Here is a 23371-nt window from a genome sequence, read left to right on the forward strand (position 1 = left end):
AAGCTCTGTCGCGTGGCGACAAGGCTTGTCGCGTAGCGACAGGCCTGTCGTTTGGCGACAACTTGGATTCCTACGCCCTTTCAAACACGGAGTCCACTTAGCAATCAAAATTGACGTAAAGTCCGTATGAAAACTGAAATCGTATTCTTCATAAAATAATATTTTATTCCAAATAAAACTTATCAAAATATAATTATTAATTCTAATTCTATTAGAACTTAAGAGAACCTTCTAGAGAATTCTAGAAGACTATAATTTATTCTAATAACTTTAGGAATAATAATTAACATTGGGCCCTCCCCTAGATCATCGGGCCGCATGTAAAGATCAACCGGGCCCAGTTTAGTATTTTGGCCATAACTTCCTCATTATTTATCGAAATTGAGCTTATAATATATCGTTGGAAATCTCTTTTCAATCCCCATCCAACTACATTATTATTGGACCCTTGTCGTGGACCAAACTAAACTGGATTGGCTATTTTCATAAAATAGAGTTGTTTTTCGAAAACAAAAAGAAAGAATTTTTAATAAAAACTAACCGCAACACCTGACCTTTCACACTTTCACCTTATTCGAATATCATTCGACGCAAAAGGTTTTCATCACTGGGTTTTGTTTTAGGGAGACACAAATGGGTGTCTACAGAAGCCCCCACTTTGACTGAGTTTGGAGAAACGCATGTTTCGAAAACGAAAGTCAAAGTATCGATAAGGACGGAGAATGATTCAGAACGTTTTGCGATCCTAAATCATTCTTTTAACGCCAATACCTGCAAACTAGCGTTAGTTAAAATAGATAAGAGAGTTAAGAAACGCGTATCTTGCACCGTCGAGCACACGTCTCTGAAAGTAATCGATTTGTTGTGTTTTGTTTTGACGACCTTCCACAAACTAGGGAATGCCATCTTGCCATTGTTGATGTTGTGGTCGTGCTTCGTCAATGTTGATGTTCACTCGTCTCTGAACAAAAGAGCTTCTTTTTGAGGAATGTTCACTCGTCTCTTAACAAAAGAGCTTTGATAGGATGCCCACGCATCTCTGAGCAAAAGAACTTTTTAGAGGGATGTTCACTCGTCTCTAAACAAAAGAGCTTGAAAAGAAATTTCCACGCGTCTCTGAACAAAAGAGCTTTAATAGGATGCCCACGCGTCTTTGAGCAAAAGAGCTTCTTTTTAGAATGTCCCGGAACATAGAGCTTTTGATGATATGTCCACGCGTCTCTGAACAAGAGAGCTTTTGAATAATATGCCCACGCGTCTCTGAGCAAAAGAGCTTTGAATAATATGCCCACGCGTCTCTAAGCAAAAGAGCTTTGATGATACTTGAATGTTTGTTGCGATAATATTCCGAATAAACCTCCCGAAGACCAACGCTTGTCGATCTTTAAAGCTCGCTTGAACTTTGCTTCCTCTATGCCAGTACATCGGCGCTTTTACTGCTTGTGAACCATTATGTCGGTGCCTCTGTTGTTTATGAACCAGTGGTCAGTGTCTTGCGATGAGCCAATGTTTAGGCGCTTTAAGCTAAGTGAGACGATCTTTCGTTAGGTCGATCACTTATTGCGATTGTAATCAAGCCGACTACTTAATCATGTCAAATTTCTTATAGGGGCTAACTGGCGTACCAAGGAACCCGAAATTGCTGAAAGAGGTTGAAATAATTGCTCTGAGTGGTTGAGCGTTCTGTCGCCGCTGCAATGCCTCTGGCGCCGCGATTTGGCTCTGTCGCCAGACGCTGGGATCTAGCGCTAGACGCTGAAATCTGTTGCCAGACGCTATATGTTGTCGTATGGCGCTGGAGTAGGGTCTTCCCTATTTTGCTCTTGCTGCCGCTGGGATGCACCTGTATTTATCTTTTACTATAGGACTTTTCTAATTTCTTTAATTATTTTAGGGTTGGCCTAAGGTTTGATGTCGCTTGACTCATTGACTTGACACGACTCGAGGTATAAACTTGGCTCGCTGTGAAATGACACGTGTGACTCATGACCCGTGTGTGCATTGTATTGTGAAAAGTGCAAAAATTTTGTGGATGCGACTCGAAAAATGCAAAAAAGCAAAAAATTTCCGTCATTTTTTTGTGGAGGGTACCGACTTTCTCCCAAAAAAGAAAGACACAAAAAATGAAGAAGCAAGTGTTTGATGGTGCATGTTGAATGAGCTTAGTCAAGTGTATGCGTCCACGTTGTATCTCATAGTGAAAGGATTGATTCATCCTAGGCTATCTGAATTGTTGACTTAATAATGAAAGTATTTAGGTAACTTAGGCACGGAGGCTAAGCACTTCATACTTCGCGATATAATGATGATTATGATAATGAGTGATGTTGATATGACAAGGCATGCTTCAGCGTTGTGTTAAGATTTCATGACAAAGGGTTTCTAAAGTTAGGATTATTTCATGACAAAGGTTAGGCCGCAAGGGCTAAGTGAGTGGAAAAATATTATTGAAAAGAGTCAAATGGTGGTGACTCTTAGGCTGGGAAGACTAATAATGTAGGAATCAAGCCCCCAAGTCTAGCTCTACATGGTTAGGGATGAGCATTGGAAATCCCTTGATATGATCAATTATGAACGTAAATATGAATGCATTTTTATTACGACCGCACCCCAATGCGAGGTTGCCTACATATCCGTTAGGAATCAGGCCGAACGTAGCTCTAGCCGAACCTCGCACAAATATGTGTATACCTCAAAGAGGTCTTTTAAGGGTTGTAACGTGGTTAGGCTAAAGGTTGAAGAAGAAAGGGATAAAGGCTCAAGACCCTAGATAAGCCCCCAAGGTGTGCAACCTTGCTTTTGAATCTTTGTATTTGTATGCTTGAGGTTTTTCATTTTTGAGCTCTTTCTTTTTTTATTTATGCTCTCTTTTTTGCTTTTGCATTTTTTTTTTTATTTTGAACCTTTTTTGATAAGTGTGGGCAATCCCGATCATGCGGTCTACCACTCACTTGGCATTCATATTTCTCAGGCACGGTACCGAGCACTCGATAAGAGACGCAATCTGAGACGTGTTCATATCAAAGACATTTTCATATCAAAGACATTGGAACACTTGCCCTTTCGCCACTTGTATTATTTTTGCTATTTTATTTTTTGATTCACTCAAGCTTTTGAATTTGCATAAGTTACACACCATCCCATCCCAAGGTTAGGTAGATGTGGGTTGAAGAAAGAAAGGTCAATCGTTAGATGAGGCTTAAAGTGGTTTATCAAAAAAAGGATTGCATATTTGTAGGGAATATTTCAAGCATTACGATCCCAAACTTGAACCCCAATGTGATCATACACTAAAGTGCGGTGGCGTTCCAAAGGGAAGAAAAAGAGAGCAAAAGAGTCGCCAACAAGTTTTAGGAACTTGTAAACCCAAAAGACAATCCAAAAGAACCATCAACTCCATAAGGTCTTGAACCAAACAGGGTTCGGGGATGAGGGTATGAATCCAATCTACAAAAGAAAGGACCCGCCCTATAAAATAGGCCTCTACTTTGTTCTGCTCATATTTATGCGCGATTTTCGAATAACATACAAGCATTATATTAAACCTACCCTGTTTATCTATGTTGGTTGAATATTAATGCACAAAAAAAACTATTATTGGCGATCACTTGATTTTAAATCACATTAGCCTAAACCAAATTAATAATTATCTTATTAAGCGTGATTTCAAGTACAAATTCCCTTTAACAACCATAAAAGGTGTAATCAAGCAATAACAATAAAATATATCAAGCAACATAAGGATAAAGAATAATAACAATAATGATGATAATAGCATGATAAGGCATAATAAAGCTTAAACATAATAGCAAGATCCTAGGCATGATACTAACAAGATTAATAACAACTCCTAGCATGTCACTAAACAATAAAGATCAAAGCATTAAACCTAACATGGTACTAACATGCTATTAGAAAGAATAAAGGCACCCTAAACATGATACTAGAAAGCATAAAATAACATCCTAACAAGATACTAGGAATTAATCAATAATAAACATGCTTTTTACATTGAAAGAGAGTAATAAGATTACATACTTTGAAGCCTTGTACCTCTTTCTAATAACAAAAAACACAAGTTAGTAAACTTCAATGAAAATCAATAAAAGTTAATTAAATAATTAAATCAAAATCAAATTAAATAAAGTTTTGACTAGTTTTGGACCAAACCCTCAGAAAATATTAAACCTTTCACGTCTAGGGCATAAGCAACTTCAAACTTGGCTAAGAGACTCTAATTCTTGTGAATGCGGAATATTGTGTTTGATAAAAAGGTGGTTTAGAAAGAGAGAGAAAGAATCAAGCTATATTGCTTAGAGGGAGAATAGAGAGAATTGAGTAAGAATTGATGATGATCGTTGATGAGAGTTGATGATGAGAGTTGATGATGAGAGTTGATGAAAGTTGATGATGAGAGTTGATGAATAAAAACAGAGGTTCGGGACCCTATTTGTAATGAAAATAGTCCGGAAAAAATACAGAATTTGATACGGAATACAACTACACGCTGTCGCCAGGAATTGACTCTGTTGCGTGGCGACAGACTTGTCGTTTGGCGACAACCTGTATTAGTGCGTTTTCTTCACGCGGAATCCGATCTTTAACCAACTTGATCTACGGAATCCGTACAGAAGATAAAATACGTATTTTTAATATAATAATAATAATAAAATAATGTTTTACTCCAAATAAAAGTCTATTTTAAAAATAAATAATTATTAAATCTAATAATATTAGAATTAAAAAGAACCTTCTAGAAACTTCTTGAAAATTATAATTAATCCTAATAATTTTAGGAATAATAATTAACATTGGGCCCTCCTCTAGATCATTGGGCCGTATGTAAATAATTAACCGGGCCTAGTTTATTATTTTGGCCATAACTTCCTCAATATTCATCGGAATTGGGCTTATAATATATCGTTGGAAAGGCCTTTTCGAGCCCCATCCAAATACCCTCACGACTTGCGACCTCCGGCACCGTAGTTGTACCTGTATTTTATTTATTTTGACTTTTGTAGGACTTTGTCTATTTTATTTACATGACTTATATACTAGATTTTCTGTATATATATGCACTTATTATTTATTAAACACTTTATCTCTTATTTTTTATTTATTATTTTTATTGTGTATGTGAGTGTGTGAGAAAGTGTAATTTTTTGCACAAAATTTTCCGTCATTTATGTGGAGGGTACTGACTTTCTCCCGAAAAAGAAAGACGCAAAAAAGGATCGAAGTGTTTGATGGTGCATGTTGAATGCATTTGATACTATCCCTCAAGGTGCAAGGATTAATTCCTCCTAAACTATCTTAGTTGACTCGATTATGAAAGTATTTGGGTAACTTAGGCATGGAGGCTAAGCACTTCATACTTTGATACAATGATGATTATAAGTGATGAGTGATGAGTGATATGACAAAGCATGCTTCAACGTTATGTTAAGAATTCATGACAAAGGGTTCCTAATTGGAAGTCTATTTGGTCATGTATCTGTGATGTGTGTGAAAGTGACACTAAAGTTAGGCTGCAAAGGCTAAGTGTATGGAAAAGTATTATTTGGTAAGAGTCAAATAATGATGACTCTTAGGCTAGGTAGGCTAATGATGTAAGGATCAAACCCCCAAGTCTAGCTCTAAGTGAATAGGGATGAGCATTGGAGATCCCTTGATATGATCATGGTGTAAGTGTGTGAATGTGAAAATGAATGCATTTTTATTATGGCTGCACCTCAATATGAGGTTGCCTACGTATCCGTTAGGAATCAGGCCAAACGTAGCTCTAGCCGAACCTCGCACAAGTGTGTGTATACCTCAAAAAGGTCTTTTTAAAGGGTTGTAACGTGGTTAGGCTAAAGTTTAGAGAAGAAAGGGATAAAGGCTCAAGACCCTAGGTAAGCCCCCAAGGTGTGCAACCTTGCTTTTGAATCTTTATATTTTTATGCTTGAGCTTTTCTCACTTTTGAGCTTTCTTTCTTTTTTTTTTTATTTTTTCTCTCTATTTATTTTGCTTTTGCATTTTTTCATATTCGCATTTTTTTATAAGTGTGGGCAATCTCGATCATGCGGTCTATCACTCACTTGGCATTCATGTTTCTCAGGCACGGTACCGAGCACTCGATAAGAGACGCAATCTGAGACGTGTTCTTATCGAAGATATTTTCATATCCAAGACATTGGAACACTTGCCCTTTTGCACACTTTTATTTATATTTTTTTTTATTTTTATCACTCAAGCTTTTGTAAATTGGAACTTGCATAAGTTACACACCATCCCATCCCATGGTTAGTAGATGTGGGTTGAAAAATGAAAGGTCTATCGTTAGACGAGGCTCAAAGTGGTTTATCAAAAAAAGGATTATATATTTAAAGGGTGAAGATGATATGACATGGCTACAAGGGGTGCCTCTAATCATGGGTATACCTTGTGCTTAATTCGACATGGATTTTTTTTTTTTTTTTTTTTTTTTTTTTTTTTTTTTTTTTTTTTTTTTGCAATGATCATATGTGAGGGAAGAAACGCTCATTTTATTAAGAAGGGAAAAAGAAAAACCTACAAAGTAAATCTAAGGAAAATGCAAGGTGCCTATGCTAGACTTATGGGGGAAAGGTTTGAAAAAAAGAAGAAGAAAGCATGAAATCTTAGTGAGAAGCTTGCCTTGTATTTTGTCTCATCATTACTTTTTTTTATTATTGTCAATCACATGACTCAAACTCAATTCAACATGCATAGGTGGAGAAAGATCATGGAAGAATGAAGGGAATGATATGTGTGGAGAAAGTATGTGGAGAGTGGGAAGATGATGTAGATGGAGAAATATGGAGGAATTAGGAATAGAATGGACCCTAACTCAAATGACGGAAAGACGACTCATGCATGAACCTAAGACATGGTCATAGTGTGACAAGCATGTTATGTGTGTGCTAAGACTAATGAGTGTAGGTAACATGTTAAGACTTGTGTCATGACCATGTGGCTAGACTATGTGACTAGACTCAAGCAAAGACTAAGTTAAGACTTCACGTATGTGCATTAAACTGGACAGGCTGTAGTATTTTAGTCATAAATTTTAATCTGTGACTCTGATTGGGACGACACCAACTCCAAATTAAAGATAAAACCCAGGGCTACAGATCCATATGTTGTAAGACTCGTGGTTCTACCTAGAACGCCGGCTACGACCAAAACAAGTTGACGCATGTGTAGTATACGGGAATAAAAATCCGGGTTGACTTAAAGGAACTATGACTCGACTTTAGGCTTGTTCATTAGTTCAAATTAATTAATTAAACAAAGTCTTTGAGTCATTGGTCAATTTATTTAGTCTTAACCACAAGTCAAACAAACGGTTAACACATATATAATATGCACAAGCAAGGATGCACAAGTAGTTCACATAGTCACAATATGATGCAATGAGTTTGCAACCTAACCATGGCTCTAGTTCTCTAAAGTTCAAGGATATGGGTTAAGTCAAAAGGTCCATGGTTATGAATCCATATGCATTGCACACAAGCCTACCGTGAGGGTTGGAGCGAATGGACGGGACCCCGCGAGTTCGTGATGAAATCGAACTCGACTCCATGGTTTGGTGGATTCACAAACTTTGCACGTACCCAAATTTGAACTTTGCACATGATAGGGGATTATTCCATTGGGCAGGTGAAGCAGGAACCCCCAGAGGGTTATATCCATATGTAGAACACATATGGGTTCAGAAAAGTGTGAAAAGGACTCAATCAATAAGTAAAATCAAGCCAACAATGCTAGAAATGGTCAAAGCAAGAAGGCAGACCCCTGGCTCGGTATTGGAAGAACTTGGCGCCAGACTACAGGGACTGTCACCGCAAAAAAGCCTCTGTCTCCAAGCGACAGAACTGTCGCCAGGCGTCAGAAACTTTTTACGGGCGACAAGCCCTGTTTTCTAGACGCTAGTTCCTACATGCCTTGGCAAGTTTCTGTGTTCTTAGAATTTTCCAGATTTCGCATCGTTTTTTCGATTCTAGTCATGAAAGATATTTCTCAAATTTCCTACGTGTAAAATTCCTAGGTATTGACTCATGGGGATCTCCCATGAGAACCTTTTAATGCATATGACAATAATGTTAATCAAATCACGCACATAAAATACTTAGAATTTTTCGAGTCTCATCCGCTCATTCTTAATAATTGCCAAAATAAATTTCAGGAATATAAATAGAAATCCTCCCCAGTGGAGTCGCCAAAAACTGTAGGGAATATTTCAAGCATTACGATCCCAAACTTGAACTCCACTGTGATCATACACTAAAGTACGGTGGCGTTCCAAAGGGAGGAAAAAGAGAGCAAAAGAGTCGACAACAAGTTTTAGGAACTTGTAAACCCAAAAGACAATCCAAAAGGACCATCAACTCCACAAGGTCTTGAACCAAACAGGGTTCGGGGATGAGGGTACGAATCCAATCTACAAAAGAAAGGACCCGCCTTATAAAATAGGCCTCTACTTTGTTCTGCTCGTATTTATGCCCGCTTTTCGAATAACATACAAGCATTATATTAAACCTACCCTGTTTATCTATGTTGGTTGAATATTAATGCACAAATAAAACTATTATTGGCGATCACTTGAGTTTAAATCACATTAGCCTAAACCAAATTAATAATTATCTTATTAAGCGTGATTTCAAGTACAAATTCCCTTTAACAACCATAAAAGGTGTAATCAAGCAATAACAATAAAATATATCAAGCAACATAAGGATAAAGAATAATAACAATAATGATGATAATAGCATGATAAGGCATAATAAAGCTTAAACATAATAGCAAGATCCTAGGCATGATACTAACAAGATTAATAACAACTCCTAGCATGTCACTAAACAATAAAGATCAAAGCATTAAACCTAACATGGTACTAACATGCTATTAGAAAGAATAAAGGCACCCTAAACATGATACTAGAAAGCATAAAATAACATCCTAACATGATACTAGGAATTAATCAATAATAAACATGCTTTCTACATTGAAAGAGAGTAATAAGATTACATACTTTGAAACCTCGTACCTCTTTCTAATAACAAAATACACAAGTTAGTAAACTTCAATGAAAATCAATAAAAATTAATTAAATAATTAAATCAAAATCAAATTAAATAAAGTTTTGACTAGTTTTGGACCAAACCCTCAGAAAATATTAAACCTTTGACGTTTAGGGCGAAGGCAACTTCGAACTTGGCTAAGAGACTCTAAGTCTTGTGAATGCGGAATATTGTGTTTGATAAAAGGTGGTTTAGAAAGAGAGAGAAAGAATCAAGCTATATTGCTTAGAGGGAGAATAGAGAGAATTGAGTAAGAATTGATGATGATCGTTGATGAAGGTTGATGATGAGAGTTGATGATGAGAGTTGATGATGAGAGTTGATGAAAGTTGATGATGAGAGTTGATGAATAAAAACAGAGGTTCGGGACCCTATTTATAATGAAAATAGTCCGGAAAAAATACAGAATTTGATACGGAATACAACTACACGCTGTCGCCAGGAATTGACTCTGTTGCGTGGCGACAGACTTGTCGTTTGGCGACAACCTGTATTAGTGCGTTTTCTTCACGCGGAATCCGATCTTTAACCAACTTGATCTACGGAATCCGTACAGAAGATAAAATACGTATTTTTAATATAATAATAATAATAAAATAATGTTTTACTCCAAATAAAAGTCTATTTTAAAAATAAATAATTATTAAATCTAATAATATTAGAATTAAAAAGAACCTTCTAGAAACTTCTTGAAAATTATAATTAATCCTAATAATTTTAGGAATAATAATTAACATTGGGCCCTCCTCTAGATCATTGGGCCGTATGTAAATAATTAACCGGGCCTAGTTTATTATTTTGGCCATAACTTCCTCAATATTCATCGGAATTGGGCTTATAATATATTGTTGGAAAGGCCTTTTCGAGCCCCATCCAAATACACCATTATTGGACCTTAATTATGGACCAAACTAAACTGATTTGGCTATTTTCAAATAAATAGAGTTATTTTCAAAACAGAGAGAAGAGAATTTTAATAAATCTAAACCGCAACACTTGACTTTCAACCACTTTCACCTCATTCGATTATGGTTCGACGTGAAAGGCATTCATCACTGGGTTTGGTTTTGGGGAGACACAAATGGGTGTCTACAATATTTGAAGGGTAAAAGATTATATGATATAGCTACAAGAGGTGCCTCAAATCATTGATATACCTCGTGCTCTGTTTGACATGGATTTTTTTTTTTTTAAGATGCAATGCAATGCGATGATCATATGTAAGGAAATAAATGCTCATTTTATTAAAAGGGGAAGAAATAATGATCCTACAAAATAAATCTAAGGAGAATAAAACGGTGCCTATGCTAGACTTATTGGGGAAAGGAATAAAAAAGAAATAGAAAACGAGGTCACGAAATCTTGTCGTTGAAGCTCGCCTCTTATCTTTTGCCTTATCATCACTCGGTCTTCTTGCCGACTGGAGGTATCGGAAGCTTGTTATTGTCGATCAAATATTGGATTGCTTCCTTTAGCTTCCAACAGCTCTCGGTAGTATGACCCCTACCTTGATGTTACTTGCAGCATACATTTGGGTTCCAACTAGGCAATCTCTTCTCAAGTGGGGGACCTTGAATGGGTCCAATAGGAGTAATGAGTTTCTTTGCATGGAGTCGATCGAAAGCATCATCATAGCTAATTCCAATAGGGGTGAAATCCTTTCTTAGTTGCTTTCTAAATCCTCGATTATCCATGGCTAAGATTTCATTAAGGTCGAAAGTGCCAACACTGTTGCTAGAGTAGGTGTTTTCGGAAGAAGAAGGATAATCGTTCTTCTTTCCTTTACAGCCACTGTTGTTATCGTTACTAATCCGGGCCTTCTTGTCGCGCGGAGGAACATGAAGGAGACTTGAATCAATGAGGTCTTGAACACGATCTTTGAGAGCGAGACATACTTCAGTGGTGTGACCACGACCTCTATGGTATCGGCAATAAGATTTTGGGTCTCAATTGGGATACCGTTTTTTAGGCGGAGGGTCTTGGTTGGGACCAATGGGGCGAATGAGACCTTGATCGTGGAGACAGTCAAAAGCTTCATTGTAAGTCATTCCTATTGGTGTGTATTCTTCAATGGTTCGTTTTGCCCATGGCTTAGGAGCATTGAGTTCTTCATTAGATCCTTGGTGAGAATTTTGTTCAACAACCATCATCCGATTTGCTAATCCTTTTACCACATTCAAGAGCATGGCAATGACATCTTGCAGTTTTCGAACGTCTTCTTTTAGACTTGACGAGTCTTCCTTGATGTTATCTAAGAAAATACTTTCATCCTCCTCAATCACGGCCACTTCATCAAGAGAGGTTATATAAGCTGTCTCGATCATGGGCTTACCTACAAGTGTGATAAGGAGTGAAGGATCGAAGGATGTTTGATCTTCTGCGATAGCTAGAATCTCGGAAGTTTTATTGTCATCGATCAGATCTTGAATAGCTTCTTTGAGTTTCCAACACTCCTCAGTGTCGTGACCCTTTCCTTGGTGATATTTGCAGTGCTTATTAGGATCCCACTTGGGTGGCCTGGCCTCTGGAACTGGATCTTTGATAGGCCGTATGGGCATGACTAGTCCTTTGTGGTGTAATTTTTCGAAAGCTGTTTCATATCTCATACCAAGTGGAGTGAACACTCTTTTCGACCTTTGGATTCGTGGTTTGGAGGTGATCGTAGCATGTACTTCATTAATGGGAGAGGAAAAAGAAGGATGGTCGTTCTTCTTTCCTCTCGCACTATTATCTTTCAAAAGGTCATCTTCAATGTCAATGCCTATATTATACACAGCCTTGAAAGTATTCAAGTTGTGTTGATATTTTAAGTGCTTTGCATATTTTTCTTGAAGATTCTTGATGAACATCCTCACAGATTCTTTCTCGGTAGGAACCTTGACCATATTAGCAGAAGTTTCCCTTCATTTGTTGAACAAAGGAGTGAACCCTTCGTTTTCTTTTTGTTTTAACATCTCAAGTTGTCCGTGGTCTGTTTCGTCTTGAATGTTGCACTTATATCTATCTATGAAAGCGTTTACAATTGACTCCCAACTTTTCTCTTTTATCATGAGAAAAGTACCATTGTTGACAAATAGTTTCTAAAGATAGAGAAAACACAGAATGAAAATCTTTCTTATCTATTCCCTTAATATTCATTACAGTTTCAAAGGCTCTTAAATGAAAATAATGATTATCCATTGCCTTGAATTTCGGGATGTTGTTTGCATTGAACTTCTGCGGAAGAAGATTTTTGTCCACCGAGACCCCTTGTGAGCTAATTCCCTGGAATCTATAGTCATTGGATAATCTACTCAAACTTTCCTGGATGAGCTCCATTTGCTGTTATCTTACAGGGTCATTGATTTGAAGAGTCAGATTCTTCAACATTTCAGCCATGTTAGCCACTTGTCCCTTGAGTTTGTTGACTTCTTCCTGACTTGCCATTATCTTCTTAGCTTTCCTTCTTCGACCGATTGGCTTATCAAAAAGTTGAACTTGAATAAAGGTGTTGTCTTTGATTAATCGTCCTTCTCTCCTTGACCAAGTACTGTGGAAAGGGAAATTAAGAGATATTCGTTGTTAATTATTTGACTTAACTCTATTCAACATGCAATAGATGGAAGAAGGTAGGAAAAATGAATATTGTGACATGGGGAAAGCATGTAGAGAATGGGAAGATGATGTAGATAGAGAGATATGAAAAAAAATTAGGAATAGAATGTACCCCCAACTGAAATGACGGAAAAAACCAACTCATGCATAAACCTAAGACATGGTCATGGTGACTATATAAAGTGTGTGCTAACACTAGTGAGTGTATGTGACATGTTAAGGCTCTTGTGTAAGACCATGCGGCTAGACTATGTGACTAAACTGAATTAAGGACTTAACAAAGGTATTGTTTATTAATAAAATAATCGAACTGATTAGCAAACTGTTTAATTAGACTCGTCGTGATGACTCGAGTAAGAATCTGGACTGTCGCCGGAACAACAGAAATGTCGCCACAGTTTGAAGCTTGTCGCCAAACGACAAATTTGTCGCCAGGTGACAAACAGTAAACTGCGGCGCCACAGCCCAAACTTCTGCGCCATTGCTGGAACATTAATCTGGGACTGTTTCCAGTAAGTTTACTCTAAGGGGACATGCCTAAAGTCATACTAAGTCAGATTGATTACTTTATTAGTCTTTAATTAGTCAAATTAATTAATTAATTAGTTAGACAAAGTCCTTTTTAGTCATTAATTAGTTTATTTAGACTTAAACACAAGTCAAACAAACGGTTAGCACATATAGGGTATGCACAATTAAAGAATGTACAAATAGTTCAAATAGTCACAATATGATGCAATGAGTTTGCAACCTAACCATGGCTCTAGTTCTCTAAAGTTTGAGGAAATGGGTTAGTCAAAGAGGGTCCATGGTTATGAGTCCGGATGCATCGCACGGAAGCCTTACCTTTGGAAGGGTTGGCGCGTGTGGATGGGACCCTGCAAGTTAAAAACTTGCTTCCACGGTTTGGTGGATTCACAAACTCGGATGTACCTGTCGTTGCCAGGAGCGTTCGATTGGGTAGATGGAGCGTGAACCCCCAGAGGGTTATGTCCATATGTAGAACACATATGGGTTTCAGAAAAGAGAGAAAAACTCAATCAGGTAGTAGAATCGAGCCAACAGTGCTAGAAATGGTCAAAACAAGAAGGCAGAGTTCTGGCTCGGTGTTAGAAGAACTTGGCGCCAGACTACAGGGACTGTCGCCGCAAAAGTAATCCTGTCGCTAAGCGACAAAACTGTCGCCAGGCAACATAAGCACTTTATAGGCGACAAGCCCTGTTTTCTAGACGCTAGTTCCTACATGCCTCAGCAGGTATCTACGTTCTTAGAATTTTCCAGATTTCGCAGTATTATTTCAATTCTAGTTGTGAAAGATATTTCTCAAGTTTCCTACGTATAAAAATCCTATGTTTTTGACTTATTTCGGATGGTCTATCCAATGAGGACCTTTTTTATGCATATGAAAACAATGCTAATCAAAATTACGCACATGAAATACTTAGAACTTTTCGAGTCTCATCCGCTCATTCTAAATCATTGCCGAAATAAATTTCAGGAATTAAAACAGAAATCCTCCCAAGTGAAGTCGCCAAAAACTGTAGGGAATATTTCAAGCATCCAACACTTGAGCCCCACTGTGATCATACACTTAAGCATGGTGGCGTCCAAAGGGAAGGAAGCTAGAGCAAAAGAGTCGCTAACAAGTTTTAGGAACTTGTAAACCGTTCACAGGTTGATGGTTACACCCCTTAACGATCCATGAGATCGTCAACTCCAATAGGTCTGAAACCATGACTTGTGTTCGGGGATGAAGGTACAAATCCAACCTAAAAGAGATTAAACCTGCCCTAAAAATAGGCCTCTACTTTATTCTACTCGCATTCATGTGCGCTTTCTGACTAACATGCAATCAACAGATTAACCCTAAACCTGTTTATCTATGTTGGTTGAATTTAATGCACAAATAAAACTATTATTGGCGATTACTTGAATTATAATCATATTAGCCTTAAACAAGATTATTAATTATCTTATTAAGCGTGATTACAAGTACAAATTCCATTTAAACATGCATAAAAGGCGTGATCAAGCAATAACAGTAAATAATCAATATCAAGCAACATAATAATAATCATCATAATTAAAATAATCATATTAAAAATAAAGCATAATAATAGCAAGATCCTAGGCATGATACTAACAAGATAAATAACAAACCCTAGCATGTCACTAAACAATAAAAATCAAAGCTTTAGCCCTAACATGATACTAACATGCTATTAGGAAAGAAAATATGAAGCATCCTAGAAATCATAATTGATATAAACAAATCACCCTAAATATCATACAAAGGAAAGCATCCTAACATGATACAATGAACCAAAATAAAAATCTTAACATGATTTCTATATCATAAGACCAATTAAACAATTAAAGTACTTACTTCGATGCCTCGTATCTCTTTCTAATAACAAAATACACACGTTAGTAATTTCAAGGAAAAGTATAAAACAAACAATTAAATTAAATAATTAAAAGAGAGAGTTGGGACCAAACCCTCAGAAATTATAACCTTTCACGTCTAGGGCGAAGGCAACTTCGAACTTGGCTAGGTGTGTCTAGTGCTAATGTCTGAGGAATTTTGAGAGAGGGATGGTTTAGAAAAAAAAGAGAGAGAAGAAAAGCTTCTAGCTTTAGAGAGAGAAAGAGAGAGATGATTGTAGATGATTAAAAACGGAGGTTCAGGACCCTATTTATAAGAAAACAGTCCGGAAATAGGTAGAATTTGATAAGGAATTAAACTCCACTCTATCGCCGCAAAAACAAACTTGTCGCTTGGCGACAAGCTCTGTCGCGTGGTGACAAGGCTTGTCGCGTAGCGAAAGGCCTGTCGTTTGGCTACGGCCTGGATTCCTAAGCGCTTTCAAACACGGAGTCCACTTAGCAATCAAAATTGACGTAAAGTCCGTATAAAAACTGAAATCGTATTCTTCATAAAATAATATTTTATTCCAAATTAAACTTATTAAAATATAATTATTAATTCTAATTCTATTAGAACTTAAGAGAACCTTCTAGAGAATTCTAGAAGACTATAATTTATTCTAATAACTTTAGGAATAATAATTAACATTGGACCCTCCCCTAGACCATCGGGCCGCATGTAAAGATCAGCCGGGCCCAGTTTAGTAATTTGGCCATAACTTCCTCATTATTCATCGGAATTAGGCTTATAATATATCGTTGGAAAGTTCTTTGCAAGCCCCATCCAACTACACTATTATTGGACCCTTGTCGTGGACCAAACTAAACTGGACAAAACTAACCGCAACACCTGATCTTTCACACTTTCACCTTATTTGATTATCATTCGACGCAAAAGGTTTTCATCACTGGGTTTGGTTTTGGGGAGACACAAATGGGTTTCTACAAATAGGGACACTACGCCTCGTACTCGGATGATGGAGGGCCTTTTTGGTGTGCCATTCCCTTACTCGCAGCCTCATTAAGACACTGATCCTAGTTCTTCCGGATCTGGAGAATTTTGACCGAGGGTTTTTATTATGTGCTTGGTTGATGACACTTGTCATTATTTATGTATCCTCACTTACTTTGTAAATTTTATTCACACTTTCTATATTTGACACTTTATTTATCGATTAGTGTGTATGTTAGTGTGTGCCTGTGACTGTATGTGTGTGATTGTGTATTTATTAACGCTCGCTTTATTAACGACGCGAAAAAAATCCGTAGTTTCTCGTAAGTGGAGGGTACTGACCTTCTCCCAAAAAGAAAAAAAAAACAAAGGAAAAAGTTTTACAACTTCCCCAAAATAAAAAAAAATAAAAAATAAAAAATAAAAGTACAATGGATGACTTTTATAACTTCCCCAAAATAAATAAAAAAAATAAAAATAAAATGGGACAAGTTTCACAACTTCCCCCAAAAGAAATAAAAAAATAAAAAATAAAATAATAAAAATAAAGGGAGAATTTTATTAGGAATAAAACACTTGAAAAGGAGTTTGAAGGAGAAACGGTTAAGGAAAACAGAACAAAAATCCGGAAAAAATAGGTGATATACATAATTACGAAACATAAAATAACTAGAATTTCATACTTCAATAATAATGTCTCAAAATTTAGACAATACATTGCGTGACTGATCGTATTCCTTGACTAATGCAGAGAAAAAAGAGCTATAATTATTCCATGTAAGATGTTTACTAGCGTTAAGGCACGTAGCAGTTGAACATGATTTTCTAAGAGCAGCCTTAGATTATTGGAGTCCGGAAACTCATTGCTTCAAGTTCGATTATGATGAAATTTGTTCTCTGCCGGAGGAATTTGGTGCTATCTTTGGCTTACCTGCTAGAGTTCTCGTTGCAATGCCTACCCTGCGTGAATACTATTGAGCCTTATCTAAATCTTACACACACAGATTTAAATAGAATTATGTGTGGTAATGAAGTAGATCTAGAAAAGCTTGCAAATTTATATTTTAATCGTCCTGTCTCTAAATCATATCATGTATACCGTAGGAGGGCATATATTTTTTGCATGTTTTGCAAGTTTTTATTTGCAAACTGTACAGTAGGACATGCTTGTCTAACTTCTGTGCTTGATCATGTTAAATCTGGAAGACCCCCTATGCCTATTTGTCTTGGAGAAACTTTGCGTGGTCTTGATGAAGCGAAATCTGACTAGAAAATCGTTAGGAAGGGCTCTCTAGTACTGTTGTGATGGGTTTCGATGAGTCTGACTCACCGCGAAAGAAAACCCGAGCCAAGATCACACTCACAATTAATAAAATCACAAGACATAATTAACTTAAACAACAAGAATTAAGGAAAGATTAATTACCTTTGACGCGTGCTTCGCTCGTAACCCGAGCTCTTACTTGGGAAAGCTTTTAGTCTCGCTCGCGCGAAAACCTCCTACGGAAATCCACCCATTACTTGAGCCCGACAAGGTCCAATGCTTAGAGGTTAGCTAAGCCCGACCTAATACTCGAGTAATTATATATGTTTAAAGGTTTTCTCAATGGAGATGCCTTTTCTAACACCTTACTCAAGTGAACAATCCCAAGGTATGCCTTGGCTATTTATAAGGAGTGCTTCCTTGTGAATTCCACTCATCTTTCAATGTGGAACTTTTTCAAAAAAAGATTCCACATAAAAAGAAAGTTGAATTCAATCCTTATTTAAATAAACCAAGGAATAACAAAGTAACAAGTGTCACATGGTTAGGTGAGGACCACTTCCTCACTTGCTTCCCAAGGAAACTCACATGCATTGTGAGCTAACCATGTGCCACCCAACCTTGAGCCCCAAGTTGGGTTCGGTTGGGCCCCCACTTTTGGGCCCGCGTCCATGACCCGTCACCCGGGTCCACGCCCGTTGCCACATGGCATTGCCAACGTGGCGAGCTGCCACGTGGCTTGCTTCCCTAGCCTTCGCGTGGTTAGGATTTTAACTTGTTACTTGAAGCATTTTCCCGTGTCGCCAATTCCTAGATTTTGGCTTGACTTTTAAGATTCGGTTCCGACACTTTAAGCTCGGAATCCGACATCTTTGTTCACAATACTCGAGTGACTTATTAATTCCTTTCGGATTAATTCGTCGCGTCGGATCGTTAGTTGCTTGGGTGTGACCCGAAGGGTTCAGTCAAGATTAAGCTGTAACATTAATTACTCATTAATATTACTGATCGGAAGCGGCCTCCACCTAAGCATTCCGATCACTTGACCTCACTGAATAATTAGCTTTTTAATAATTCCGAACCCTCTATCGCAATAATACACTTGATCGAAGGACACCGTTCCTATTATGTTGCAGGAAAGAAAATATCTACGTTAACACCGTGACACTTGGTAGGCACCGTGTCACGATATTTTGTGTCGCGCCTCGTTATTGTTTTCCGTGACACGGCAGTGATTCCTATGTTGCGGTGCGTAGCATATTGCGATGCTGACTTTTTTTTATTTTTATTTTTTTTGGCAGATTTGGTTGATGGAGCGCTAGGAACTTTTTGAAGCCCCCGACGATGTTGAAAAATATGGTCCCAATGATTTTGTTCGTAGGAAGAAAAACTACTTTGCAAACATGTCTTATGATGATTGGAAGTTGTTCTTTGCGAAGAGAGAATTTTCCATTCGATGGGTGGTGCCTTGGTGGAGGCTTACTAGGATGGCCGGGACGAATGATTCTCCATATTGTCGTGTTCCTAGTCTCTTAAAATTGACCTTTTATTGCCCTTCTCGATTGATACGACAATACGAACTTGAACAAGTAGTTCCACGCTATAATGATAGTACTCTTAAAGTATCATTGCATGAAAGTAATGTTCATAAGTATGAGACATATTGGATTGGAAGGCCTTTGTGGACCATTTCTGCGAGTAATCAACCTCCTCCACCATTATCTAGTGCATACAAGTCATGGTTGAATCCTCGAAGTAGGAGGGAACGAGTTGATCGCCTTGGTTTGATGGTGATGTGAAGGAACGACTTGGAAGTAAAAAAGTCGCCTCCTAAAGATCGTCTTGGTCCGAGAACACAAGGAATTGAGTTTAAGACTCCTATAGTGCCTAAGAAGAAGAGTTGGGTAAAAGGAAAGGGTAAAGACAAGATGGTGTATAGGGAGAAACAACCAAAGAAACCCAAGAGAGATGAAAGGGGTAAAAGCTCTACTAGGGGTGTGACGGTTCGGGTTACAAAGGACACACTAATGGTGAAGGCCGACCTAGTTAAGAAGAAGAAAGAAGCTCCTAAGGCTAAGAAAGATTAGACAAATATTGCTTTGCTTTTATGATTTAAGTTTTAATTCTAAATAAGGTGTATGATGCCAATAGTTGTAGTGACATTTATTTCATTAATAATAGCATATTTACTTTTTCGTTAATTAAAACTTACAATGACCTTTTTATTATTTTTTAGTTATCCGAGTCTAGAAGTCGAATGCAATGGAAGAATAATAATAATTGTTGAAACAGCGAAATAAACCAGAATTGTAAAATTCCGCACAACCAGACTGCTGTGTCACGGCAGAGTCTACCGCATCACGTTGTATTTTGCCGCATCACGGTGTGCAATGCCGTGACACGGTGTGGGCTGCTGTGGCGTGGTACTCGTTGCTGTGCGATTTTTCTCAGTTTTTTACATTCTGCTTCTTTGTACACTATTTTTGGTTGACGAAGAAGGGATTTTATTTTTAAAGTGGTCGGGCCTCCCTTGAGGAGTTGCCTAAGTATCCTTTAAAAAGAATCTGGCCAAACGTAGCTCTTTGAGTCTTGACCCATGTAATTAAGCATAAAATTTCTAGAGTTGATCCAAATTGGTTAAATTATGGAAACCGTTGCCATCCATGTCTATTAATTATGCCGCTGTGCCAGACAAAATGGAGTTGACAATGTATGGACCTGACCAATTTGGTCTAAATTTTCCTCTTGGATCTAACACATTTTTATGGAGTGCCTTAAGCACTAAATCACCTTCTTTAATATTTCTAGTCTTGACATTTTTATTAAAATGTTGAGCCATATGCTGTTGGTAGGTTTGGACATGATGCAAAGCTGCCAAGCATTTTTTGTCGAGTAAGACTAATTCATCAAATCTCGCTCTAATACAGTCGACTTCATCTAGTTGGCTTTTCAACGCGATTCGTAAAGAAGGGAAATTCAACTCTATTAGTTGTACGGTTTCAACTCAATAGACTAGGGAGAAGGGGGTAGCCCCTATTGATGTATGAACGGAAGTTCGACCCCAAAGAGCGAAATGTAGCTTGCTTGGCTAATCTTTGTAATTTCTCGTCATTTTTTCAATGATAGTCTTCACATTCTTATTGGTCGATTCAACCGCACCATTTGTTTATTGTCTGTAGGGTAATGATCTGTAGTGTTTGATATGATATTTCAGTAATAATTCTGCGCACTCGGCTTGGAAATGCGTCCCATTATCACTGATCATTTCGTGCGTACACTACAGCGGCATATGATGTTTTTCTCGATGAATTGAGCTACATGTTTTGCTGTGAGTTTAGCATATGAAGCAGCTTCGACCCATTTGGTGAAGTAGTCGATTGCTACAAGGATAAACTCATGTCCTCCTTGTCCTGGTGGTGTTATCTTCCCAATGATGTCGATTCCCCAAGTAGATAAAGGCCATGGAGAAGTGTATATGTTGAGAAGAAAAGGTGGAACGCGCTGCTATTTTGCGTAGACTTGACACTTCATACATTTCTTTACATATTCGTGGCAATCTCTCTCCATGGTAGTCCAATAATAACCTTATCGTTGAATCTTTTGGACTAACATCTTAGCATCATATGCGTTACACATATTCCAACATAAAGGTTATCCATGGTTCTGTATGCTTCTTTCTTAGCTATGCATAAGAGGTTTCTCCCTTACGCGGTTCTTTTGTGGAGTTCTCCCCTGATGAGCATATATTGTGAGGCCAGCAGCCTCAAAGCATGGCGTGCCCTTTTATCAGTGTTAAGAGGGTATTCTTCCTTCGTCACATAGTTAGGGATATCTGTATACCATAGCTCTTCATCTTCTTCTTGTGATTCTTGTTCATTGTCAATTGCATGAACATAAGCCGGCTCATATCTTCTCTCTATGGTCAATGGCTTTCTGATTGTGTCTCTTGGAATTCACACCATTGATGCCAACTTAGTGATGAGTAACGAGTCGCCGTAGATTCTCAATTTCTTGATTCCCAAGGCGACAGCTATTTCCTAACCCAAGATGCAAGCTTCGTATCGAAATCAAGTTTCATGGAGATTGGGATGTGCTCTTCATTGGGTGATACGAGCAAAAATCCTACACCACAGCCCTTATGGTTTGAAGCTCCATCTAAATAGTGCGTCTAGCTATCATCTTCAGTCATGAGTAGATCTTTGTTAGGGAAATCATACTCTTCTTCTCCTTTCTCAACTTCTTCTAGTGGGAAATCTGCTAAGAAGTCAGAAACTGCAGAACCTTTTATAGCCTTTTGTGGTACAAATTAATTTCAAGTCAAACTGGGAAAGGTTGACTATCCACCTTGATAATCTGCCATTGAGAGTTGCTTTCTCAAACAAGTACTTGAGAGGATCCATCTTTGAGACAACATACACTGTATGAGTGAGCATGTAATGCCTTAGTTTTTGTGCGGCCCACACGAGTGTATGACACAACTTTTCGAGTGGTGTGTACCGAGTTTCATAGCCTTGAAGCTTCTTGCTCAAAATAGTATATTGAATTTTCTTTACTCTCGACGATCTCTTGTGCTAGCATTGCTCCCATCATTCCTCTAGTGACCATAAGGTAGAGTCGAAGAGGGAAGTACTCTTTGATCTTGTCGAAAGCTTTTTGGCAGTCATCATCCCATAATTGCCTTGACTTTTGTGGGATCTATTTCAATCCCTCGAGAACTGAGCACATAGCCAAGGAGTTTGCCTGATGTAACTCCGAATGTACATTTTGCTGGATTCAATCTCATGTTATATTTGCGAAGTCGTTTAAAGAACTTGCGGAGTGCAATCAACGATGTGGCATGGTTTATCTTTTGATTTGACGATCGTATCATCAACATAGATCTCCACTTCTTTGTGCATCATGTCGTGTAACAATGCTGTTGCCGCTCTTTGGTAGGTGGCACCTACGTTTTTCAACCCGAATGGAATTATCGTATAGTAATATGTTCCCATTACGTACTGAATGTGGTTTTCTCCATGTCTTCCTCAGCCATCAATACTTGGCTATATCCAGCGTATCCATCCATGAAGGAGAGGAGTGCATGATTTTCTATATTGTAAACCAGAATGTCGATGTGAGGTAAGGGGAACCCATCCTTTGGGCTTGCCTTGTTGAGATCCCTATAATCAACATACATTCTGACCCTTCCATCTTTCTTTGGAATTCGGACCACGTTGGCTACCCATTCTAGATACTTAGACACTTTAATGAAAACCGCAGCGAGCTGTTTTCTAATTTCTTCTTTGATTTTGAGAGCGACATTCGATTTCATGCGGCATAGCTTTTGCTTGACAGGCTTCATCCCTGGCGTAGACACCTGATTGTGTCTCCCCAAAAATCCAAACTCAGTGATGAGTATCTTTCACATCATTGATTATCGAATGAGGTGAAATGTGAAAGAGTCTTGTGATTTCTCTGTTTTTAGTAAGATAGTTCTTTCTGTTTTCGAGAATCTTTCTTTTCCTACTTGATTTATGAAAATGTCCAATCCAATTTAGTTTGGCCCATAATATAGGTCCAATTATTGTGTAGTTGGATGGGGCTCGAAAAGAGCTTTCCAACGATATATTATAAGCCTAATTCCGATGAATAATGAGGAAGTTATGGCCAAAATACTAAATTGGATCTTAAAATGAGTTTTATAGGCGACCCAATGATCAAGTGGAGGGTCCATTAATTATTATTCCTAAATTCAATAGGATTTACTTTAATTTTCTAGAATAATCTAGAAGGTTATTTTAAGTTCTAAAGAGAATAGGATTAATAATTATATTTTTATTTTGATTTAGAAAAGATAAAAGATTTTAGTTGAAATAAAACAAGTATTTTTAGAAGATTAAAATCTGATTTTAATAAATATGGACTCTAATTACCCAATTATATTGGAAAAAGGACTCCGTACAGCAATATGTATCGTATAGGGTCATCGCATGGTGACAAGCTTATTGCGTCGCGACAGGCCTGTCGCTATGTGACAGAGCCATCGCGTCGCGATAGCCCTGTTGCGTCGC

Source organism: Chenopodium album, chromosome 12 (genome assembly GCF_948465745.1).
Source record: "Chenopodium album chromosome 12, dcCheAlbu1.1, whole genome shotgun sequence".
Lineage (NCBI taxonomy): Eukaryota > Viridiplantae > Streptophyta > Magnoliopsida > Caryophyllales > Amaranthaceae > Chenopodium > Chenopodium album.